This window comes from Prionailurus bengalensis, chromosome X (genome assembly GCF_016509475.1).
Source record: "Prionailurus bengalensis isolate Pbe53 chromosome X, Fcat_Pben_1.1_paternal_pri, whole genome shotgun sequence".
In the NCBI taxonomy this organism is placed as follows: domain Eukaryota; kingdom Metazoa; phylum Chordata; class Mammalia; order Carnivora; family Felidae; genus Prionailurus; species Prionailurus bengalensis.
In genome coordinates this window covers 127,732,937-127,740,660 of record NC_057361.1, presented here as the reverse complement: position 1 = coordinate 127,740,660, position 7,724 = coordinate 127,732,937, and positions in this window count along the sequence as shown.

Here is a 7,724-nt window from a genome sequence, read left to right as displayed (position 1 = left end):
TACAATCAGAAGAATGAATTGGACCCTTATCTTACACCATACACAAAAATCAACTCAAAATGGATTAAAGGCTTAATCATAAGACCTGAAATCATAAAACTCTGAGAAGGAAACATAGGGGCAATGTTCCTTGACATTGATCTTGGAAACAATTTTTTTAATACGACACTAAAAGCACAGGCAACAAAAGCAGAAATAGACAAGTGGGACTACATCAAACTAAAGCACTTCTGCACAGCAAAGGAAACAATCACTGAAATGAAAAGGCAACCTACAGAATGGTAGAAAATGATTGCAAACCATATATCTGATAAAGGGCTAATATCCAAAATATGTAAGGAACTCTTACAAGTCAGTAACTAACAAATAAATAAACCAACGTTAAAATTGGCAAAGGACCTGAATAGACATTTCTCCAAAGAAGACATACATACGGCCAATAGGTACGTGAAAAGGTGCTCAACATCACTAACCATCAGGGAAATGCAAATAAAAATCATAATTAGATATCACCTCACACCTGTTAGGATGGTTATTATTTGGGGAGAATGTAAATTGATGCAGCCAATACAGGGAAAAGTATGAGGTTCCTCAAAAAATTAAAACTAGCACTACAATGTGATCTATGAATCTCACTTCTGGTTATTTATCCAAAGGAATTGAAATCAGGATTCCAAAGAGATATCTGCACTCCCCTGTTCACTCCAGCAGCATTATTCGCAATAGCCAAGATACATAAATAACCTAAATGTCCATCAACAGATGAATGGATAAAGAAAATATGGCATATACATACGAAGGGATATTATTCAGCCTAAAAAAGATGGAAATCCTGCCACGTGCAACAACATGGGTGAGCCTGTGGGACATTATGCTAAGGGAATGAAATAAGCCACAATACAGAAAGACTAATACTGTATGATTTCATATGTTTAAACTAGTCAAACTCATAGAAGCAGAAAATAGAATGGTGGTTGCCAAGGCCTGGTGGAAGGGGGAAATGGGGAAAAGATGGTTAAAGGATACAAAGTTTTAGTTACAAAATAAATTTATAACATAAATTCTAGAGATCTATACAGCATAGTACCTATAGTTAACAATAATATATTATATACTTAAAATTTGTTCAGAGGGTAGATCTTATGTTAAGTGTTCTCAACACAAACACTAATAATAATAACAATAATAATAACAATAATGGCAGGAGGAAACTTTATGGCGTAGATTGCAGTGATGTTTCATGAATGTATACTTATCCCCAAACTCATCGAGTTGTATACATTAAATATGTACAGCTTTTTATATGTAAGTCATACCTCTATAAGTGAAAAAGACAACAATGAAGAATTATTACACAGCAATAGATAACTAAAACAGTAGCAAAGCTATAAAGAAAAGAAAAAAGAACAGTAACATAAAACACAGGGTGGTGGTTACCTCTAGGAAGGAAGTAGAGTCATGATTTGGAAAAGGTACAGGGCTTTCTGGAGTTATGGTAGTGTTTTATATCTTGCCTTGAGCAATGGTTACACTAATGTTATAGTAATGTATTAAACTGTACATTTATATTGTGTGTCCTTGGCTATATGTGTGTTATATTTCACAATAAAAGGCTTAAGAGGGGTGCCTGGGTGGCTCAGTAGTTTCAGCATCCAACACTTGAACTGTGATCCTCTCTCCTTCTCTCTCTGCCTCTCTCTTTCTCAAAATAAATAAATAAACAAACTTCTAAAAAAAATTTTAAAGGCTTAAGAAAGATTCAACCAAGCCGGTGTGTATATCTCTAGTTCATTATTTTCACTGCTATATAATACTCCGATAAATGATAGCACAAGAATATAAACAGATAACACAACCTGATAACACAATTAGACCTGGAATAGCTGAATATCAGACATTGCCTCCCCTCCCCTGCCCAGCCCCCGTTCTCAAACAGATGCAGTCTAAAGTTTTTACTTTCACCAGGAGGTCATGGAAGGGAGGGTAAAGCCAGGAAGGAAAGAAACACATAGCTTTGTCTCAGGAAGCAAGATGGAGGGAGGGTCTCCCCAGTATTCTCCCAACCCAATATCCCCAGACCAAGTAGATAAAACAAGGCCCAACTGAGTGGGAGATTCCTATAGCTACTGTCCCTCTCCTGGAAGTCCCAGCCCTTGGACCCAGAATCTTCATCAATGCTTATGCCAGGGCAACACCTGCCAGTAGATGGCACCAAACTCTAGCCAGGGTCAGGACAGATTTGGATGGTCTAATAGGCTTGCCCCATTCATTTCATTAATCCCACAATGACAAAATTTCACATTTTATATGATTAAATTTCTTGTAAGCTATCTATCACATTATGGCAGGGGTTGATATTACTCCAATTTATCCATTCTACTGTTGATGGGCACTTGGGTAGTTTCCAGTCCTTGGCTATTATAAACAAAGATGCTATTTAATTATTTAATTACATCGCCTTTAATTTCTTTCAGCAATGTTTTGTTGTTTTCGGCACACAAGTTTGTACTCCTTGGATAAATTTATTCCTAAGTACTTTGCTCTATTTGGTGCTATTTTAAATGTTTTAAAATATTTTTTTGAAGAAAGAGGGTGCGAGCAGGAGAGAGGCAGAGAGAGAGGGAGACGCAGAATCTGAAGTAGGCTCCAGGCTCCGTGCCGTCAGTGCAGAGCCCAACTCGGGGCTTGAACTCATGAACCATGAGATCATGACCTGAGCCAAAGTCAGATGCTCAACTGACTGAGCCACCCAGATGACCCTATTTGGTGCTATTTTAAATAGAATTGTTCCTTAATTTTGTTTCAAATTGTTCACTGCTTGTGTATAAAAACACAACTAATTTTTGCATGTTGATCTTATATCTGCAACTGTGCTGAATTCATTTGTTACCTTTAACGGTTTTTTTTGTGGATTCCTTAGAAATTTCTATATATGGGGTGCCTGGGTGGCTCAATCGGTTAAGTAACCGGCTTCAGCTCAGTCAAGTTCTCATGGTCCATGAGTTTGAGCCCCATGTCGGGCTCTGTGCTGTCAGTTCAGAGCCTGGAGCCTGCATCAGATTCTGTGTCTCCCTCTCTCTCTCTGCCCCTCCCCCACTCACGCTCTGTCTCTCTCTGTCTCTCAAAAAATGAATAAACATTAAAAAATTATAAGAAATTTCTACATATAACATTACGTCATCTGCAAATAGAGATAGCTTCACCTCTTTCTGTCCAATATAGATGTCTTTTAATTCTTTTTGCTGCCTAATTGGATTGTCTTTTTTTATTATTAACTTGTTTTATTTTTTGTTTTTTAAGTTTACATCCAAATTAACTAGCATATAGTGCAACAATGATTTCAGGAGTAGATTCCTTAGTGCCCCTTACCCATTTAGCCCATTCCCCCTCCCACAACCCCTCCAGTAACCCTCAGTTTGTTCTCCATATTTATGAGTCTCTTCTGTTTTGTCCCCCTCCCTGTTTTTATTTTATTTTTGTTTCCCTTATGTTCATCTCTTTTGTCTCTTAAAGTCCTCATATGAGTGAAGTCATATGATTTTTGTCTTTCTCTGACTAATTTCACTTAGCATAATACCCTCCAGTTCCATCCACGTAGTTGGAAATGGCAAGATTTCATTCTTTTTGATTGCCGAGTAATACTCCATTGTATATATATACCACTTCTTCTTTATCCATTCATCCATTGATGGACATTTGGGCTCTTTCCATACTTTGGCTATTGTCGATAGTGCTGCTATAAACATGGGGGTGCCTGTGTCCCCTCAAAACAGCACACCTGTATCCCTTGGATAAATGCTTAGCAGTGCCATTGCTGGGTCGTAGGGTAGTTCTATTTTTAGTTTTTTGAGGAACCTCCATACTGTTTTCCAGAATGGCTGCACCAGCTTGCATTCCCACCAGCAATGCAAAAGAAATCCTCTTTCTCCGCATCCTCGCCAACATCTGTTGTTGCCTGAGTTGATAATGTTAGCCATTCTGACAGGTGTCGGGTGGTATCTCCTGGTGGTTTTGATGTGTATCTCCCTGATGATGAGTGATGTTGAGCATTTTTTCATGTGTTGGTTGGCCATCTGGATGTCTTCTTTGGAGAAGTGTCTATTCATGTCTTTTGCCCATTTCTTCACTGGATTATTTGTTTTTTGGGTGTTGAGTTTGGTAAGTTTTTTATAGATTTTGGATACTAACCCTTTACCTGATATGTCGTTTGCAAATATCTTCTCCCATTCCATAGGTTGCCTTTTAGTTTTTCTGATTGTTTCCTTCACTGTGCAGAAGCTTTTTATTTTAATGAGGTCCCAGTAGTTCATTTTTGCTTTTGTTTCCCTTGCCTCCGGAGACGTGTTGAGTAAGATCAACACGTGAGTAAGACGTTGAGTAAGACGTGCTGCGGCCAAGATCAAAGAGGTTTTTGCCTGCTTTCTGCTCGAGGATTTTGATGGCTTCCTGTCTTACATTGAGGTCTTTCATCCATTTTGAGTTTATTTTTGTGTATAGGGTATGAAAGTGGTCCAGGTTCATTCTTCTGCATGTTGCTGCCCAGTTTTCCCAGCACCACTTGCTCAAGAGACTGTCTTTATTCCATTGGATATTCTTCCTGCTTTGTCAAAGATTAGTTGGCCATATATTTGTGGGTCCATTTCTGGGTTCTCTATTCTGTTCCATTGATCTGAGTGTCTGTTTTTGTGCCAGTACCATACTGTCTTGATGATTACAGCTTTGTAGTACGTCTTGAAGTCCGGGACTGTGATGCCTCCAGCTTTGGTTTTCTTTTTCAAGATTGCTTTGGCTATCTGGGGTCTTTTCTGGTTCCATACAAATTTTAGGATTATTTGTTCTAGCTCTGTGAAGAACGCTGGTGTTATTTTGATAGGGATTGCATTGAGTATGTAGATTGCTTTGCGTAGTATCGACATTTTAACAATATTTGTTCTTCCTATACAGGAGCATGGAATCTTTTTACATTTCTTTGTGTCTTCTTCAATTTCTTTCATAAGCTTTCTATAGTTTTCAGCATATAGATTTTTCACCTCTTTGGTTAGATATATTCCTAGGTATTTTATGGTTTTAATTGGATGTCTTTTATTTCTTTTTCTTGTCTCATTGCTGTGGCTAGAACTTTCAGTACAATGCCAAAAAGAAGTGGTAAGGGGCACCTGGGTGGCTCAGTCGGTTAATAACACGTCCAACTCTTGATTTTAACTCAGCTCATGATCTCACAATTCATGAGTTCAAGCCCCATGTCAGGCTCTGTGCTGATGGTGCAGAGCCTGCTCAGGGGTGTCTCTCTCTCTCCCTCTCTCTCTGTCCCATGCTCTCTCTCTCTCTCTCTCAAAATAAACAAACTTTAAAAAAAAAAAAGAAGTGGTAAAAGTGGACATCTTTATCTTATTCTTGATCTAGGGAGAAAGTCATTGAATATTATGTTAGTCATGGGTTTTTCATGAATGCCCTTGATCATGTTGAGAAAGTTCCCTTCCATTCCTAGCTTTCTAAGCATTCTATCATGAAGGGGTGTTGGATTTTGTCAAATGCTTTCTCTGTGAAGGATTTTTGGACCCATATTCATAAGGGGTAGTGGTCTAGTTTTCTTATATCTTTGTCTTGCTCTGGTATCAAGGTAATGCTCATGGAATGAAGGGAAGGGAAGGCCCCACACAATGGATTGGGAAGTATTTCCTCCTCTTCATTATTTTAATGAGTTTAAGAAGGATTGCTGCTAATTCTTTAAATGAAGCTATCTGGTCCAGGACTTTTCTTTTAGGAGTTTTTTTTTTCTTAAGTTTATTTATTTTGAGAAAGAGAGTGCACACACATGGAAGAGAGTGAGTGGAGGAGGGGGAGAGAGAGAGAGGGAGAGAGATAGAGTCCCAAGCAGGCTCCACTGCCAGCATGGAACCCGACTCGGGGCTCAATCTCACAAACCACAAGATCATGACCTGAGCCAAAACCAAGAAGCTTAACAGACTGAGCCACCCAGGCACCCCAGGAGGTTTTTGATTACTGATTTCCTTGGTCCATATGGGTTGCTTTAACAAAATGCATGGATGGGTGACTGATTAACAACAGAAATTTGTTTCTCATTTGTTCTGGAGGCTAGAAATCTGAGATCACAGTGCCAGCATGGTCAGGTGAGAGCTCTCTTACTGGCTGCAGACTTCTTGTGATGTCCTTACATGGTGGAAGGGGCAAGCAAGTCCTCTGGGGCCTCTTTTATAAAGATGGGTCCCATCTCAATCATCTCCCAAATGCCCTATCTCCTCATACCATCCTTTGGGGGTTAGGATGTCAACATATGAATTTAGGGGGAACACATTCAGATCACAGCAATGATTCAGTCTCTTTACACATGATAGGCCTGTTGAAATTTTCTATTTCTTTTTTTTTTATTTTTTGTAATGTTTATTTCTGAGAGAGGGACAGAGCACGACTGGGGGAGGGGCAGAGAGAGAGTGAGACATAAAATCTGAAGCAGGCTCCAGGCTCCAGGCTCCAGGCTCCGAGCTGTCAGCACAGAGCCCGATGCAGGGCTCGAACTCACAAACTACAAGATCATGACCTGAGCCGAAGTCGGACACTCAACTGACTGAGCCACCCAGGCGCCCGCCCCCCCCCCCATTTTTCTAATGTTTTGAAAATTTCTATTTCTTCTTGAATCAGTTTTGGTAGTTTGTGTTTCTAGGAATTTGTCTATTTCATCTAAGTTACCTAATTTGTTGGCATATAATTAATTATTCATAGTATTCTCTTAGGATCCTTTTTAATGGGGGAATTCAAGCTAACTTTATTAATAATCACATTGTTCATATCTTACCAATAAACATACTTCTAAAAAAAATTTACCGTTTATTTTTGAGAGAAAGAGACAGAGCATGAGTGGGAGAGGAGCAGAGAGAGAGGGAGACACAGAATCTGAAGTAGGCTCCAGGCTCTTAGCTGTCAGCAGAGTCTGATGCGGGGCTCAAACTCACAAGCAGTGAGATCATGACCTGAGCTGAAGTCAGACAACCAACCGACTGAGCCACCCAGGGGCCCCCTTTTTTTTTAATTTTTTTTTTTTTTACCAATAGACATATTTTAATGATGACAATTTAATACCACCCCAGATATAAATAAAAATACATACTCTCAAGGGGCACCTGGGTGGCTCAGTCGGTTGAGTGTCTGACTCTTGGTTTCAGTTCAGGTCATGGTCTCATGGCTTGTGAGTTGAAGCCCCACGTTGGGCTCTGTGCTGACAGTACAAAGCCTGCTTGGGATTCTCTCTCTTTCTCTCTCTCTCAAAATGGATAAATAAACTTTGTTAAAAAGTTTTTTTAAAAAATACATATTCTTGGGGCACCTGGGTGGCTCAGTCGGTTAAGCATCCGACTTCAGCTCAGGTCATGATCTCGCGGTCCGTGAGTTCGAGCCCCGCGTTGGGCTCTGTGCTGACAGCTCAGAGACTGGAGCCTGCTTCCAATTCTGTGTCTCCCTCTCTCTCTGCCCCTCCCCCGCTCATTCTCTCTCTCTCTCTCTCTCTCTCTCTCTCTCTCTCTCTCTCTCTCCCTGTCAAAAATAAACATTAAAAAAATTAAAATTAAAAAAAAATTTTTTTATTTTTATTTAAAAAAAAATTTTTTTTTCTACGTTTATTTATTTTTGGGACAGAGAGAGACAGAGCATGAATGGGGGAGGGGCAGAGAGAGAGGGAGACACAGAATCGGAAACAGGCTCCAGGCTCT